Raw genomic sequence first — 17,971 nt, 5'->3', positions numbered from 1 at the left:
ACCTGCCTACTGATTTTACAGATAATTCAATAAATTAACACAACTCAAAAGAAAGGGATAATATAAGTAAAGGTACTCAAATAGTCTGATTGCCTATTATAAATTTTTTAATTCCCTTCTGCTATGGAATTTTCTCCTCATTTCTCTCTTGCCTCTAGGTGTGGGGCAGTAGATAAAACAACTGTGCTTAAAAGGTAACACTGTTCATTGCAGTGCTGTTTAATGCTAGTAAACTGACAATTTGTCTGACATAATTTTTTTTTATTCCCAGCCTTTTCATAACTCTGTGCCTCTTTGCAGTTTCATACACATGATAAATGTTTTATTGTCTCAGGGCTTTTGCTCTTGCTATTTCCTCTGCCTGGAATGTGGGTATTAGCCATCCCTGGTCTGCTGATCCCTAACTCTCTATAGTCTCATTGCAGTGTAGTATTTGACCATTGGAGTACCAGTGTGGACCATGATGAAATAGGAGAACTAGAAAGGTGCTCAGAGGCTTCATAGTAATTGTCCTATCTCATTTGGGAAACAAAAACATTGAAGAAAATAGATTTGCTCGGGATTCAAAGAATGTATCACATACTTGAAATAAACTCAGGACAAAGCCTTTGAAGGGAATGTAAAAACCCATGGCAAAGAAATGTTCCTTTGCCTAGTCAGAGAGGCAAAACTAACTTACATTCACTTAACCCATGTCATAGTTGAGGGGAAGGAAACATTGCAATTTAGATAGAGAAGTCTTGGAAAATCTTAATGGTGAGGTGGAACTTGTTTTAGCTTTTCAAGGATAGAGCGAACCCAAGAATCCACAAAGGAGAGAGAGTACTCAAGAGAAAGGTATGAAGTAAGGGGACAAAAGTAAGAGGGCCCAGATAGACCTCTGATCTTTAAAGCTGAATTGCTGATTGAAATCTGCTCCTGCAACCACACTTAGATCTTTCCCAGCACTGGTGTTACTTGGCCCTGAGTATACAGCTTTATTGGATTATTACGTCTGTGACACTACAGCTATTAGTCACACTCAGCTATAGGACCTGACAATATAATGATGTTCTATTTTTACTTCTGTCCTGATAGTGTCCCAGAAGTACTGAAATTATGACCATAAAATTAATTTCTTTGCATTTGGACAAGTAAAAGAACAGGGAATAGTTCTACATTCAGGCTATAAATCTCCAGAGTTGTTTAGAAACACTTTGCATTAGGAGTTCAGGCTGAATTTTGCATTAAACTTTGCACTTCTCCCGGAGGAACTGGTGAGAAAAATATCTGATTAGAGCATTTTAATCTTGCTCAAGGCTATCAAACAGTTGCTTGTGCATATATGTACACACAGTTGTAACATTGATTGTTTTGCAAGGTCAGAAATGAAAAGGCTATAAGCACCTGGCTGACTCAGTCAATGAAGCATATGACTCTTGATCTTGGGGTTGTGAGTTTGAGTTCCATGTTGAGTGTAGAGACTACTTAAGAAAATAAAATCTTAAAAAAGAAATGGAAAGGCTGTTTTATGCCACATACTAGTTGCTTTCTTGAATATGGAAATGAAACCAGCTACTTTCATTTTTTAAAAGATTTTATTTATTTGAAAGAGAGTGTGAAAATGAGATGGAGGAGAGGGAGAGAATCTTAAACAGACTCCCTACTGAGCACAGAACCTGACGCAGGGCTCAATCTCATGACCCTGATGCAATGACCTGAGCCAAAACCAAGAGTCAGACACTCAACCAACTGAGCCAAAATGAGTTCAAAATAAGTTAAACAAGCTCCTTTCTCAAAGGATATTTTCTTACAGGTGTGTGTGTGTGTGTGTGTGTGTGTGTATGTATGTGTGTGATCAGTCCCCCAACAGAGCATTCAATGAGCTATTCCAGTGCACCCTAGAAATGAAAAGTTACAGGATGCCTAAAGGTTAAGGAGTATATTCATGTAAAGAAGAGGCATTGTGTTCAATACTGGGAAATGAACACAGGACCATGTATGTTCTCATTCATATGGAACTCCTCATATGATCAATTCAGGCCACATTCAGGGGCTACTCAATACCCTTCCTTAATTTAGTCCTTAGTCTCAGACTGTCAGAGACAAGTGGGCCCTTGGAGCTCTCTCCACTATATAAGTGAAGAAATGGCAACTTAGCAATGACCACACAGATTGTGATTAAACCTGCACTGCAATCCTGTCCCTTGTTTTGTATTGTTGTGTCTTGTCTGTTCCACTGTGCACCTTTTCTCTCTGGTGAACTGAAAAGTCCCATTTCCACATAGTGGACTGTTAAACAAAGGCAGTACATTAGCCCCTTTTCCACATAGAGGAATGGAACCACAGTGACCTTAAATAATTTCTCCACAGTCACAAGGCCAGAGAGAGGACTAGGTCAAGAATCAATGTCACTATGCTGTGGCCACACCCTTGTTCAGTAACTGTATCATTAGGTGTTTTTTTATTGCATAGGCCAACTGGTATATATGTGACATTCAGCCATTAGGAAGTCTTTGCCATCCTTCCAGAACCCAGAATCCAGAGTTTTATAGCAATTTCTTATATGCTTGTGTCCACATTTAGATTAGGCTTAGGTTTGAGGTATTAAGGGTGGAAAGGGGATAGTGATGCAGTGTACATAGTTGAATCTCGTAAGAGTTTAGCTCCTTAGCATGTAATAAGCATGCTTTATAATTTACATGCTTCTAATTCCTTTATAAGCATGTAATTGGAAGTTAGAAAGTAGTAAGTGCTACGATTGAGGTCTGAATCTGGATCTAATGCTTTAAATCTGACTCAAAATTGTTACTAGAAGGCATAGACACAAGGGAGTATCTTTCTTAAGCACATGTTTTCTGTGAATTTGGGAAAACCACTGGAAGAGATAGGAAATAAATAGAACCATTAGATGCTGTTGGAGAAAAGTATATTATTTTTTTGGAATCTACAAAACAAGTTGAGACAACTATTATTCCTACTCTCATTAACTCAGCAAACAAGTATTGAATTCTATTATATTAATAGAGTATATTGGGGACATTTAATAGTTCACTAGAGTAGGTATTCAAATGAGCAATGAGAGTGAAGTACAAAGTCAGTGTTAACTCTGTGGATGGACTACAAGTTTGCTATTTAGAAAGTTTCCAATCCCGGCTTTCCCACTAAAATCTACAATTAGTTTGAATGTTGTAGTACACTGATAACCATACTGCTTGCAGTAAAATATCACACTCTCTTAGTTGCACTTTCTCTTTTTTTAAATATTTTATTTATTTATTAGAGAGAGAGACAGAGACACAGGCAGAGGGAGAAGCAGGCTCCATGCACCGGGAGCCTGATGTGGGATTCGATCCCGGGTCTCCAGGATCGTGCCCTGGGCCAAAGGCAGGCGCCAAACCGCTGCGCCACCCAGGGATCCCCTGGACTGATTTTCTAATTCAGGCCAATCTATGTTCACAAACTGTCAAGAATGCTGTAAAAGGGTCTCCTGAAGAGGGTGGGAGGTTATCCCAGAGGACCTATAAGGTCTCTTCCATCTCATGAGTATATGATTTGGTTTATGTATATGTTTTGGTAGATTGAATAGAAACCATCTGCAAATGACATTTTAAAGGCTTTGGATTTTTTTCTTAGAGCCAGTAAGGATCAGAATTCTTCTTGCCAAAAGGCACAGCTTACCTTGTTTATGGTAGTCATTATTTATTTGTCACAAGATTTGAAATAATAGAGTATTATGTTCAACTTAATGATGCTATTGCTTTAAATTATAATAAGTTTTTCTTTATGTACCATTTACAGAATGCTCTGTCATGCCTCACCCTTGTGATATTGAAAGGCAAAAGTAGACAAAGTCTTCACAGAGGTTCTATATATGTGAATGTATGTATTTAGAATGGATGTGTATGAGAGCAAAATTTGCCACCCCCAAATGTGTCTCTTTGGCATGTAGATTATTTTAGGCTGATTATTATTTTTTAATTAATTAATTAATTAATTAATTTTTTATTGGAGTTCAATTTGCCAACATATAGCATAACACCCAGTGCTCATCCCACCAAGTGTCCCCCTCAGTGCCCATCACCCAGTCACCCCAACCCCCCACCCACCTCCCCTACCACTACCCCTTGTTCATTTCCCAGAGTTAGGTGTCTCTCATGTTTTGTCACCCTCACTGATATTTCCACTCATTTTCTCTCCTTTCCTTTTATTCCCTTTCACTAATTTTTATATTCCCCAAATGAATGAGACCATATAATGTTTGTCCTTCTCTGATTGACTTATTTCACTCAGCATAATACCCTCCAGGTCCATCCACATCGAAGCAAAAAGTGAGCATTTGTCGTTTCTAATGGCTGAGTAATATTCTATTGTATACATATACCACATCTTATTTATCCATTCATCTTTCGATGGACACCAAGGCTCCTTCCACAGTTTGGCTATTGTGGACATTGCTGCTATAAACATCGGGGTACAGGTGTCCTGGCATTTTACTGCATCTGTAACTTTGGGGTAAATCCTCAGCAGTGCAATTGCTGGATCCTAGGGCAGACCTATTTTTAACTCTTTGAGGAACCTCCACACGGTTTTCCAGAGTGGTTGTACCAGTTCACATTCCCACCAACAGGGCAAGAGGGTTCCCCTTTCTCCACATCCTCTCCAACATTTGTTGTTTCCTGTCTTGTTAATTTTCACCATTCTCACTGGTGTGAGGGGGTATCTCATTGTGGTTTTGATTTGTATTTCCCTGATGGCAAGTGGTGTGGAGCATTTTCTCATGTGCTTGTTGGCCATGTCTATGTCTTCTTTGGTGAAATTTCTGTTCATGTCTTTTGCCCATTTCATGATTGGATTGTTTGTTTCTTTGCTGTTGAGTTTAATAAGTTCTTTAGATCTTGGATACTAGCCCTTTATCTGATAGGTCATTTGCAAATATCTTCTCCCATTCTGTAGGTTGTCTTTTAGTTTTGTTGACTGTTTCTTTTGCTGTGCTGAGCTGTTTATCTTGATGAAGTCCCAATAATTCATTTTTGCTTTTGTTTCTTTTGCCTTCATGGATGTATCTTTAGGCTGATTATTTTTAAGAAACAGAACACTCAAGAAGAACCTTTGACCTATACCTTAAATGCCTAAAAGAATTTATTTTTTAATTTATTTAAAAAAATTTTTAAAGATTTTATTCATTTATTCATGAGAGATACACAGAGAGAGAGGCAGAGAAGCAGGCCCCATGCAGGGAGCCCGACATGGGACTTGATCCAGGATCACAGCGTGGACCGAAGGTGGTGGTGCTAAACCGCTGAGCCACCCGGGCTGCCCACCTAAAAGAATTTATTTTTTTTTTAATTTTTTTAAATTTTTATTTATTTATGATAGTCACCAAGAGAGAGGGAGAGAGGCAGAGACACAGGCAGAGGGAGAAGCAGGCTCCATGCACCGGGAGCCCGATGTGGGATTCGATCCCGGGTCTCCAGGATCGCGCCCTGGGCCAAAGGCAGGCGCCAAACCGCTGCGCCACCCAGGGATCCCCCTAAAAGAATTTAAATAAAGGACTTGCTCCAGGAAGGGAGCTATCACCATAGACAACTATGGTATAATACGATCTAGGTGTGGTAGACAGGGAGGAACTTAGCAAAGTCTGTTAAGATTCTTCTCTATGTCCCATTGTTTTTGGATGGCCCAGAAAACATTTGTTCACCAAACATTTACTCTTTTCATCTTCCTGTGAATTGTCTTCATTTCCTTTGAAGTCCCAGACCCCTGTGCTCTTTTCCTTAGCCCTGGATGGCATATAAGCCTCTGTTGCCTGACTGCCTACCTCTGGGCTTCATATTCTTTCAGACCTAGGGGTATGTAATTGAATTTGATTTTTTTCCTATTAATCTGTCTCATGTCAATTAATTCTTAGAGCAACCAGAAAGAATCCTAAAGGGTAGTGAAAAATGTTTCCGCCTTCATGGTTGCAGGGCAAGCTAAAGGAACTTGATAGTATGCTTGTTTGTGGAGAATGCTAACCCCATCTAGTGTTTGCACCTGCACACATGCATATACACAGTAGGGTGACCGTATGGTAGATCATACCATCTGTAACGCTAAGAGTTCTATTTGTAGGGATGCATTTTATTTGTTCAAAAGCAGTGGTTTTCTTAACCGTTTTTTGGGGGAGGGTCAATTTGATAACCTGTTTGCATCTTATACCATCTCTTCAAAAAAATAGGCTTTTGTACATATCCGTAGACTTTTATAATTTTTTAGAGCTTTAAGGACCACGTCAGGAATCCAACATATTACCCAGGCTAAGAAATCTTGTTATTGTTTTCTAAGCAATTATTTCCTTATTTGATCATAAGACATTCAGTTGCCTACCATGTACTCTTGTCCCTGTGCTGGATACAAGACACCTATCTACTATCAGTTCCCTCCTAACCAGCCACGTGAACTTCAGACCGACCATCCCTTTATCTCTCCAAGTCCAAGTTTTTAATAAACTAATATTATAATGTTCTAATGAGATGATTACTGAAGCCCTTTGTAGTGCTTCATTTACTTGGTCTTGTTCTAGGTAGGCACAGAAGGCAATGCACTGTCCAAACATCCAATAAAGTAAGCCAGTGACCAGAACCAGGCAAAAGCAAGAAACAGAGGGAACAAAGGCTCCTACTAGGCCATTTGAAGCCCAGACAGGTAGGTAAAGAAACTGATTCACTCATATGAGGAAATTGCAACACCACATCTACCTCTGTATGTGGCATTTGATATTAGAATAATAATTAATTTTCATGTAATTAATCCTTTTCAGCTATTGCACAGTTGTTTTACTTTATTGTTGGGTTGCTTTTAAACTTTTTAAAAATTGAATCCTTTTCTACTAAATAATGGGTCATGTTGCTGCTTTGGACTTGTAGGAGGTCTGGGAGATGGTACCCCATGTGAAGAAGCCATGAGTGGTTTCACACAAACCTTCTCAAGTAAATTATACTTAAAATGTTTACATTATTACAGACTTTACTGAAAAACATTTCAAAAGCTTTTAGTAAACTTGTCCCTAGGCTGCTTGTGTCTGTATTTATTCAGCCTTCAAATATTCATTTGCTCATGTCGGGATGTGTGTTTGTTTTAGTTTTTATCCAATATGATTTAATTTTACATTCAAGGTTTGTATAACTGAGGCTTCAAGCTTGTATCAGGATGTCCAAACAGGTTCATTAATCCTGGGAGATTTTTTCTTAACCAGTAGAAATTCATCAACATCGAAAAATGACATATTCAACTTATTAAATTGAAAATATCTTTTTACTCACCCTGGAGCTTCAATTTGTCAGCCAATAATCATCAAATGCCACCCAAACACTCATAATTTTCTGAGAAGAGAAAATTAGCTGGTTTTAATATGTCTGGAAGATAAATCAGACTATCCACATTCTATCATTCATAACAGAAATTTATATAACACATTAAACACATCAGATCAACTGGAAAATTAGAGTAATTAAATGTTATAGGGGAAAGAATTTTATTAGAAGGGCAAAAAAGACACTCTTGACATGCCAAGAGTGCTGCCAGCACCATCTCCTAAAGACCTGTGAGAAAGTGCAAACACACTAGGCTGGTGGGTGTTATGAATGAATAAGCTCTCTAGGGTCCGTGAGTAGAAAGAGGGATGGCCCATGGTGTCCAGATTCATAACAGGTGGATGGCTAGGCCTAGAATATGCTAACACACTGGAGAAGAGGACATATACCATAAAAATTGACATTATTCCTTGTTATTTAAAATAAAAACTGTTTGGAATAAAAAATAGAAATGCTTTCAAACATACAGATGGGTTTGTGATGAACTAGAGCCTTCTCTCCCATGTTTCTCTACCAACCCTCCCTAATACCTGATTTTAGTTGTTCTGACCATTTCCCTATCTACATACAGTATCTTAATAGCCATTATTTAAAATGGCCTCTTAGGAAATTGTCTCTTGTCTTCTGCTCTAATAGCTCAGCTGCCCTACCCTCATCTTCTCTCTTGTCTTGTTCCCTGAAATTTATGAGACAATTTTTTTTTACTAGTTACCTCTGCAACTTTGGCCACTGTACTTCAACTTCTATCTCTTGTTGCATCAAGACTCTATACGTGACAAGGACATTTATTTTGTGCTTCTGTCTTTCCCTTCATTTCTTTCCCTTTTACATTCTGCACTCTGCCAGATGTACCTTTGCTTTTCCATGGTCAGGTCATTAAAAGCACTCTCTCTTTTTTTATAATCACTTTATTTTGCTGGAGTAAATCATTCAGTAAGCTCCTAAGAAAGATATGCATATGGTAGAGAGTTTCTGAACTGTTAATTGAAAATCTCTTTATTCAGACCTCATACTTGATTGATAACTTGGTATACAATTCTAGGCTCAAAATCATGGGCTTAGAGTTGGTTATTTTCCATTTCTTCCACCTTTTTGGATCTTTCATTAGTCAGATTGATATTGGATCTCCTGGACCAATCCTCTGTGACATATTTCTTTTTATATCTGTCTCCTTGACATTTTTCTGTATGTTCTGATAACACATTCTCAATACTGTGTAACTCATTCATTGGACACCCTTTTCTAGGTCACAGTGGACACTGCACCCCTCATTCCCTTGGTCTTTCCTGGGTCTTATTTTTTTAAAGGATTTTATTTATTCATTCATGAGAGGCAGGCAGAGAGAGAGGCAGAGACACAGGCAGAGGGAGAAGCAGGCTCCCCACAGGAAGCCAGATGTGGGACTCTATCCTGGGATTCCGGGATCATGCTCTGAGCCAAAGGCAGACACTCAACCGCTGAGCCACCCAGGCGTCCCTGGGTCCTATTTTTGATGGACCCTATTAAGCTTCTCACTCATAATGGTGACTCCAACTACAGTGATAGTAGACACAGATGTCATTATTTCTAATCTTCAAATGTATTCTATAATAAATAAAAAATAATCTTCCTTCCCTTACTGTCATCCCCCTTAATTTCTCATGGAAATGTAAATTCTCCTTCCCTTGGAATGTCATTATGCAGCATAAAACATCAATTATAGACTTCCCTATTTGACAAAACATCATGAAGTTTGCCTTTCACAATGCCATGCCTAAGCTTTGAATAGGATTTATTTTGTGAACTTATTCCACAGCTGTTTTCTACACCTTTTCCTTTTGAATCTGAGTAAATAAAAATAGTACAAGGTCATGCATTAAATGAGCCATTTAAAAACATCTTAAGCAACAAATGAAGGAAGGAGGGAGGTTATTTGTGTAGGAGTCTCCCTACCCAGAAAATTATAAATTTAAAAGTCAGTAGTAAGCAGTGCATTCATATGAGTTGCTAATTAGCTCATTCTTAATTGGCAGAACACCCCCAAAATATCGCCTTGATAATCCAAATAGTTTTTGCTTTAATATATATCAACAAGTCACTCATTTAAGCTCTGCAATTAACTTTATTCCTTGAAATATATGGCATCCCTTCTGTCACAGAAATTCTTGAGAATTTTCCCCCAATAATGTTATGTTTTGTGCTATGTGGAAACCTTCCAGATGATAGACTCATGCAGCCTCCCACTTGCTGCAAGATTTCTGGCCCACTTAGCTCTACCAGTTCCTGGTAATTAACCAAATTCTTCTGCTTTCAAGTAGAGGGTCCATATTGTCAGTGGGTATAGGCAGTGGGTAAATGAAAAAAAAAAGGGGGTTTTCAACCCTTAAACTATCTCAAGATGCCCAAACAACACTCTGAGATTAAAGGTGAGGCTTTTGATCTTAGAATTTGGAGCTAGAGGGCACTGTTTCTTTGAAGAAGTATTTACCTTCTTTTCCATTCATTGTTCACTTAAGCAGCTTTTATTAAGGCAGAAGTTTCACATACCATTCCTCACTTCACAACCTGTGAAAGCATACACAGATTGTAATTTTGGAAGTGACAGATGGGGTCATAGCTTTCATACTTAGAATTGACTGAGGGAAATAAGACCCTCAACACACACTGCTGTTCATTCTGCCTCATTGGAATATTCATGAAGACTCAAAGAATGTGCCTCTCTACATCTGGATTTAAGAAGCAGAGGGGGCATTCCAGAACAATATCTTAAGACTTGAAAAACCATCAACTCCAATCAATTCACAGATTCCTTCTATAGTCTCATTTTAACATTTTGTCAAGGTTATTAATAGCAAACTTTTTGTTGTACTTCATAACTAGAAAACTGCCATAATTATGTATTTTTACTGTGTTTTGAAGCTGGATATTAAACCATCCTAGCAAGGTTAAGATAAACATCTTTTACAGGATTGGGCATGGTATGCCTTTAAGATTACACCAGTACATTTAATAATGAATTTTCCATGAATTGATGCAACCTTAAAGAAATCACTAATTTTTACTCTAACCACAAGTGCAGTGTGATAAGCACTCAGAGAAACTATAAAAATAAAGATTTTTACAATCCAGGAAGAAAAAAAAGTAAATTATTAGGTCGTTAGCATTAGGAAAATATCATTTAAGTAAAATATCCCTAATGTAGTGAATAATGCTTTTTAAATTTTTGTCTGATTTCAAGGCAAGACCAATATCTGGACTGTTGTCATATTTTTGTGCCTTTACATTTATCTGCTGAGCAGATTGCATTTCAACACAGAGCAGAATAATAAAGTATTAGGAATTAGGACTTCTTCTGTAGGTCATACTCTCTCTTGCCATAGCAGAAGAGTACTTCAAGGTCTTAGAGAAATGCTTGCATAAAACTCCAAACCTCTCATGCACTAAATCTCCTTTCACTGCAAGACTGAATTCTATTTTGATTAATACCCCTTTCTGTCATACAGCATTCAACATCTTGGAACTGGGAAATGGTGGGTCACAGGGAAGGAATTGGCCAAGGCCTATTGTCTTTCTTTGGTACTCTTACACCAATCTGCTCAATAAGATGCATTTTAACAGAGCAGAATAAGAGTTTTAGGAATTATTAGGTTTAATGTACTTCTACAGGTCTCTTTCTTGTATCTTACTATCTTAGGTAATTCTTTACTTTTTCATAATATCTTAGAGATTTTTGTCAGTGTTTTTAAGGAAGAGGAGGAGTTGGGGGTCAAGGAAGCAAATGTGCCATATGCATCTGTTGAGAGAAGTCCTTAGCTAGGTCCTGGAGAATTTGTGGAGCAGTCTTGGCTCTTGGGGCTTAATGGCAGTCAAAAGAGCGGCAGTCCCAGAACTTTGCTTTAGGGGGAGAGAAGTTACAGGAACTATTTGGTGGACAGTTTCTTTACTTCAATTGTCCTGGTGATCATAGGGAGTCTCCAAATCTATAATGTTTGGAATATTATTTTTTCCATTGTCAACTTTGTTCCCAGATTTCAGTTCTGTAAATAGTACCACCCAAAACAATAACAATTGGCATTTGTTGAGTGCTTAGTATGTTTCAGCCAAAGTGTAAATAGCATTAAATTCTGAAAGCTATCTGAAAGAGGAGTGCTAAGTCTCACTACATAAAGGTGAGATAAAGATACTGAGCCTTAAAGCAGTTCAGTTTTTGCTTATCCATCAAAGCTTGGGTTCAAACCAAAGCAATTGGATTCTGGAGCAGATGCTCTTTTTTTTTTTTTTTTTTTTGGTTTTTATTTAAATTCCTGTTAGTTGGGCAGCCCCAGTAGCTCAATGGTTTAGCACCGCCTTTGGCCCAGGGCATAATCCTGGAGACCCAGGATCGAGTCCCACGTCGGGCTCCCTGCATGGAGCCTGCTTCTCACTCTGCCTGTGTCTCTGCCTCTTTCTCTGTGTCTCTCATGAATAAATAAATAAACTCTTAAAAACATAAATTCCAGTTAACATATAGAGTAACATTAGTTTCAGGTGTACAATTTAGTAATTTAACACTTCCTAGAGCAGATAGAGCTAACGCCTAGTTAACACCAGATAGAGCACCTAGAGCATAATACCTAGGTGTGTCATGGTGTCTCTTGCCACTGTTCAGTGCTTGAGAGAGATTCCACTTGTGTAAGTCTGAGGAGTTTCTGAAGTTTTTAGTCTCCTCTTGCTAGATGACCTGCCCTGCAAGGAATATTTAAAAGAATGTCTTCAGGGAGAATGAAAATGATTTAAGTAGAAAATCAGATCTACATAAAAAAGGAAGAGTATTGGAGTGGGAATAAATGAAAATAAAATCTTAAAATTTAAACATTAATTTAATTAATAAGTAACTGTTCTGGTAATAGTAATAGAATGATGGGTGATTACAGCATTTTGACAAATGAGTTATTGACTTCAGTACTGTAAATGATGGGAGTTTGGAATTAGGAATGCCTGTTATAAGGTGCCAGCACTACCTGTGAAGTGGTATGGTGTTTTTAGGATGAAATTAGATTAGTTGTAAATATAGATTGTAAACTCCAAGGGAATCACTAAATTTTCTTTTCAAGTATTGTTGATATGCTAAGAGAGTAGATTAGATGGAATTGTATAAAATGATCGATTAAAATCAGAGAAGGCAGAAATAGAGGGAAAGAAAAAATAAGAGCAGGGGATTAAATGGTTACTAACATGGTAGATATTAATCTATCTATATCAGTAACTGCTTTAAATGTAAATGGCCTAAATATATCAATTAAAAAGCAGGTTTTTGGAATGGATGGAAAAGTAAGACCCAACTCTATGCTGTCTATGAGAAACCCACTTTATTTTTTTTAAAGATTTAATTAATTAATTTATTTTAGAGAGCACAAGTGGGGTAGGGCAGAGGGAAAGGGAGAGAATCTCAATCAGACTCTGTGCTGAGTGCAGAGCCCAAAGTGAGGCTTGATCTTACAACCCTGAGATCATGATCTAAGCCAAAATTGAGAGTCAGATGTTTAATGGACTGAGCTGCCCAGGTGTTCCAAAACTCACTTTAAATATAAATATTCAGGTAGTTCCTATGGAAAGGGATGGAGAAAGATGCTATTACTGAATAAAAGAAAGCTGGAATAGCTGTGTTATTTTAGACAAAGTTGACTTCAGAACAAGGAAAATTACCAGGGATAAAAGGGAGCCTTACATAATGATAAAAAGAAGTCAGTTTTCCAAGAAGACATAACAATCCTTAATGTGTTTGCACCTAACAACAGTTTGTCAAATATGTAAGGCAAAGCTGATAGAACTTCAAGGAGAAAAAGACAAATCCACTATTACAGTTGGCGGCTTCAATGCCTGTCTTTCATTAATTGATAGATCAAGCAGGCAGAAAATCAGTAAGGGTATATATAGTTGACCTGAAAACCACCATCAGTCAATTTGATCTAATTGACATTTATAGATTAAACAACAGCAGAGTACATACTCTCAAACTCGCATAGAACATTCGCCAACATAGATCATGTTCCAGACCATGAAAACACCTAAACAAATTTAAAAGACTAGAAGTCATGTAAAGTATGTGCTTGGACCACGGTCAGATTAAACAAAAATCAATAGCAGAAGAATAGCTAGAGAGGCCCCAAATATTTCAAGATGAATCAACACATTTAAAATAACACATAGGGATCCCTGAGTGGCGCAGCGGTTTGGCGCCTGCCTTTGGCCCAGGGCGCGATCCTGGAGACCCGGGATCGAATCCCACGTCGGGCTCCCGGTGCATGGAGCCTGCTTCTCCCTCTGCCTGTGTCTCTGCCTCTCTCTCTCTCACTGTGTGCCTATCATAAATAAATAAAAAAATTTAAAAAAATAAAAAAATAAAAAATAAAATAACACATAGATCAAAGAAGTCTCAAGAGAAATTTAAAAATATCTTGAGCTAAACAAAAAGGGAAATACAGTTTATCAAATTTGTGGGAATGTAGCAAAGGCAGTGCTTGAAGGAAAATTTAGAGCATTTAATCCATATATTAGAAAAAGAGAAAGATTTAAAGGCAATTAATCTAAGCTTACACCTTAGGAAACTGAAGAAAGAAGAACAATTTGAGCCTTAAGCAAACATAAGAAATAAAGAGACAGTAAAAATTAGAGGAGAAATAAGTGAAATTAAAAACAGAAAAATAATAGAGATCAAGGAAACTCTTTGAAAAGAGCAATAAAATTGATAAATCTCTAGCCATTGTAATGAAGGTTTAAAAAAATGAAGACATAGGGTAGGCTGTCTCAGTTGGTGGAGCATGTGACTCTTGATCTCAGGCTCATGAGTTTGAGCCCCACATTGGGCTTAGAGCCTACTGCAAAAAGAAAAAAAACCACAAATCACTAATGTCTAAAATGAAAGAAGAATATCGCTATGGATCTGATGATATTACATCTAAAACTTTCTAAAATAACAAAGTCTATTCAAAATACAATTTAAAAATGAAGAATAGGGACGCCTGGGTGGCTCAGCGGTTGAACATCTGCCTACGGCTCAGGGTATGATCCTGGGGTCCAGGATCGAGTCCCACGTCTGGCTCCTTGCGGGAAGCCTGCTTTCTCCCTCTGCCTCTGTCTCTGCTTCTCTCTCTCTCTCTCTGTATCTCATGAATAAATAAATAAAATATTTAATAAAAATAAAAATGAAGAATGATTGGGGCTTTGCTGAAGGCTGTGGGCTTCTGTTCAGGTGATCAACTCACAGAAGACCTGGTTGAGTTTAGCGGTCAATTTATAGTCTGCTGTGGCTATAGTGAAGAGTGGAACAAAGATGCCAGAGTGTGGCTTAGCCAGGCCTGTGGCTGTGTTTGGGGACCACATGGAATTGTCACTCACTCATCTAGGGAACAGCGTTGATTTAATATGGGGGTTCACCTCAACCAAGGCAAAATTTCTGAAGGTTGAGACGGACTTGTCTTTTATTTTCCCTTAAGGTAAATGGGCCTTATGTGCTCAGTAAAAGGCAGAAAGATTGAATATAATGATAACAATAATTTTAGCAGCAAATAATAACAGTGCATATGTATTGTTTTCAAACTGCCTAAGCCAGGTCCCGTCAGCACATCCCAAGTGCAAAAAAGAAAATCACTTGTGAATGGCTTTTTAAATTTACATTACCAATGGTTCACCTGAGGCAAACCTTATGATTAGGTGCAATTTCAAATACTGCATTCCTGTCCCAAATCTCTACCTGTGAGTCACTGGGCTGCTAGTCTATCTCCTAACAGAGAAATCCCTTAATTGGCTCTTCCTAGGAATCTCTAGCTGTGTTTTCAGAAAATAAATTCATTTGTGTCAGAAAGGAGTAAGGGGGAGGGATATGAAAAGGTTCAGACAGGAGGGGAAAGAAGGCCCAAAACCAACTGCCACTGCAGCAACAAGGGATTGTGGGAAAGAAGAGGTAGACAACCAGAGTGCTCAGATACTTGGAAAGGAGCTTAAGCGGCCACAGTTTGATGGCACCTGAATGCTACTGCTAAGATTCATTCTAGTCATAGTCTTTTCCAAGACTGCTATCAAATGTTGCTGAGTACTTACTTTTATGTTGCACAGGGACAGTGTCTCTTTAGGACCCTGATTATATCCCCCTTTTGCTTATTAAATCCTGTGAATTATTTCCATGTAGAGATAACAGATCTCCTTGGAACAAAACAGTCATGCTCAGAGACCCCAAGATCATTATCTCTGCTGTGGACTGAATTGTGTTCCCTCAAAATTCATATGTTGAAACCCTAAATCCTAATGTAGCTATTTGGAGATAGAGCTTTTTAGGAGGTAATTAAGTGTAAGTAAAGTTGTAAGGGTAGTCATCAGATAGAACTGGTGGCCTTCTAAGGAGAGAGGGACAGAGAGAGACAGAGTTCCTTCTCTCTCCATGCACACATACTAAGAAGAGGCCATATGAGAACATAGCAGGAAGGCAGCCATCTGCAAGCCAGGAAAATTACTCTCACCAGAAGCCAAGTTCTTCTTCTGGAACTGTGAGAAAAGAAATTTCAGTTTTTTAAGCCATTCAGTCTATGGTATTTGTTATGGCAGCTCCAGCTAAGACATCTTCCATCTTTCTCTCTCTAGCCATGGAGGATCAATGGGGGCAATAGCGAGAGTATTGCCTACTTGTAAAGCACGGTTAAAGAAATTCCCTGTGTGGAAGTTTGCTGTTTACAGTTGTTTAAAGGGCAATTTGGCTTGTCTCTTTGTGTTTTAATAGCAGAAAGTCATTTCATGTAATAATTCAACTCCACAGCTGACTCTAATCTTGGTCTGTTAGGGGGTTTCATTCTTTGCTTGTGATTTACATTGCCTGACACCTAATGTAATGACTTCCACTATGAGGGCCATTGCTGCATCTGTGTAGCTCCAATCTGTCACTGGCAACGTTCTGAGAGCTGGGTTGCCCCCCCCATTCGATCAAGAAACTAGTGCTGTGTGTAATTAATTACATCCTTTTACCCCAGCCTCACTGACTGCTACACATCACTTCTCTTAAAAACTCAGTAAAAGCAATATTTTTCCTATATCACCCCTCCTTTCAGTACATGCAAAGTTGGCTGTGAAATCAATCATTGAAACTTTAAGCTTTTTATTTTTTCATTTCAAGAATTCATGAGCAGGTCTCTGTTGAAATTTTCAAATACATTCTTTTAAGGATATCATTAGTACCTGAGCTCCCTACCTAACTACTGTACTTTGGGATGATCTTAGAAACTGGGAGTATCAGCCATCTGCATGTAAGCAGCAGCTATCCCTGTGATTGTCTTCTAGGGCTATAACAGATGTTTTAGCTGATAAATAACACCTGTAATTTTATTGTCAACATTGCAGTTCAATGACAGTACCTAAGAACCAGTTATTCTGTGGGCTAAGTTGAATGGGATAATAGAATGTCGGACTAGGATTTCGAGGGTAAGGTTATTTAGGTTGTATCATTAAGCATTATTACACCAAATAATTTATCCAAATGGATGGTCTTCAATTTCCAAATCACCCAGATTTTGAATGATAAATTAAGAGAATGAGGTTCATTATGGGCAGTGAGAAGGAAAAAAAGTGCATCAGAAGCTTGGAAAGGAACAGACTCTTAAAACCAGCTAAGCCCATAATGCATTCCAGTGAATTGTTAAGATGCTATTATTATGTTAAGAAGTTCTCTGCTTTCCTATAAAGGTCTCTGAGAGTATTTTCTGTTGGCCATTAAGACAGAGCAAGGCAAACCAGACAGCAATTGTGACTTGAATGCCTAGTGCTGTAAAACTATTATGTGAATCCATTTCAGTTTAGGTATTGAAGATGATGGCGCCTCGGTGCTGTTTGCATCATTAAAACTCAGGAGGGAAAATGTAAAGTGAGTGAAAAAGAGGAAGGTGGGAAAAAATTAATTGGAGCTGTGAGACCAATGACACTCCCACCCAGTGGCTGCATCCATAGTTAAAGAATTAAATGCTGTCTAGAGGACTCTGAATGAGTCACTTCTTTTGAATCTCTAGAAGTCTGTTAACCTCTTGCCCGCACGTAGGAAGTGTAACCCCTGGAACAGACTCTAACTTTGTGCACTAGAAAAGAGAAATCAAGATAAGCAGTTCTTGGAGTTTATCCAGGGGAGTTTAGTTACTGAAATAATGAATAACCTTATTACCCCAACTCTCTCCTCGAACCTAACATGACTCTGTGCTTTGGACCTTTGTGCTGCTCCTCATTCTGACTGTGCTCCTTCATTTCACTTAATGAATAGACTGGAAAAGAAGAGGCTGTACTTAGGTAGGTACTTAGGTAGGAGCTTTGGGTTCTAGACCGGGCGCAGACACTTTAAAATCTATGTGACCTGAGTGTCTTCCTCTAATGAACTTGGCTATGAGGCTAATGATCTTTTATGTCTCATCAGCACCAAGTCCTTAAGTCTGTGCATTTACCAACCTCAGAGAGGTTCCTGTTCTGTGACCTGTTGGCAAAAGGAGCCATTTAGAAAAAAACATTGATCAGCTCCTGAATGCTCACATTAAAGGATTAAGCCTCCTTACTTTTGGCTTGTCTCAAGTATGAATCTGTTTTGTATCAGCAGTAGAAAATATTAGCTTTCTACAATTTTTCTATGCATATTTGAAAGAAGACATGAGCTC

At 38.3% G+C, this 17,971-nt stretch overlaps 1 protein-coding gene across 11 annotated transcripts in view; it reads left to right on the top strand.

The window, feature by feature from the left end:
- USP26 (ubiquitin specific peptidase 26) overlaps positions 1-17,971 on the top strand; it is a 62,926-nt gene that overhangs the window by 21,680 nt on the left and 23,275 nt on the right. For 6 of the 11 annotated variants that reach the window (XM_025431762.3, XM_025431765.2, XM_025431758.2 and 3 more), the window contains one exon: positions 6,545-6,666. The exons of 4 other annotated variants lie outside the window; for them this stretch is intronic. The gene's annotated coding sequence lies outside the window, so the exon portion shown is untranslated. The remainder of the gene's footprint in view (positions 1-6,544; positions 6,667-17,971) is intronic. One more of the 11 variants, XM_025431759.2, reaches the window with a different exon arrangement.

The sequence above is a fragment of the Canis lupus genome, chromosome X (genome assembly GCF_003254725.2).
Source record: "Canis lupus dingo isolate Sandy chromosome X, ASM325472v2, whole genome shotgun sequence".
In the NCBI taxonomy this organism is placed as follows: domain Eukaryota; kingdom Metazoa; phylum Chordata; class Mammalia; order Carnivora; family Canidae; genus Canis; species Canis lupus.
This window is presented reverse-complemented; position numbering and strand designations above follow the sequence as displayed.